Here is a 585-nt window from a genome sequence, read left to right on the forward strand (position 1 = left end):
TGGACGGAAAGAGAGAGAGAGAGGCTCCAACGGTGGACGGAGAGAGACGAGGCGACAACGATGGATGGACGGAGAGAGAGAGAGGGGAGGCGACGACGGCAGTGGATGGACAGAGCGAGGAGAGGAGGTGACGGCGGTGGACAGAGAGAGGAGGCGACAATGGTGGACGGAGAGAGAGAGGCGACAACGTGGACGGAGAGAGAGAGAGAAAGGAGGGGGGGGAGAGAGGTCGGCGACAACGGTGGACTGAGAGAGAGGAGGCAAGAACAGCCGTCAGATAAAAGAGATGACAACAGCCAACAGAGAGGAGAAGAGAGGAAACTATGATGGCTAACAAAGGGAGAAGTGGACAGCCATTCAGACAGTAAGAAGAGACAGCAATGGCTGACAAACAGAGAGACGGTGGACGGAAAGAGAGAGAGAGGCACCGACGGTGGACGGAAAGAGAGAGAGAGGCTCCAACAGTGGACGGAAAGAGAGAGAGAGGCTCCAACAGTGGACGGAAAGAGAGAGAGAGGAGGCAACAACGATGGATGGACGGAGAGAGAGAGGAGGCTCCAACGGTGGACGGAAAGAGAGAGAGAG

At 56.6% G+C, this 585-nt stretch overlaps 1 protein-coding gene across 4 annotated transcripts in view; it reads right to left on the reverse strand.

Annotated features, from left to right (window-relative positions):
- The window catches only part of ARFIP2 (ADP ribosylation factor interacting protein 2), a 33329-nt gene that overhangs the window by 12344 nt on the left and 20400 nt on the right, over positions 1-585 (reverse strand). The gene's annotated exons all lie outside the window — the stretch shown is intronic.

This window comes from Nanorana parkeri, unplaced genomic scaffold (assembly GCF_000935625.1).
Source record: "Nanorana parkeri isolate BGI_ZX_2015 unplaced genomic scaffold, ASM93562v1 scaffold2392, whole genome shotgun sequence".
Classification (NCBI taxonomy): Eukaryota; Metazoa; Chordata; class Amphibia; order Anura; family Dicroglossidae; genus Nanorana; species Nanorana parkeri.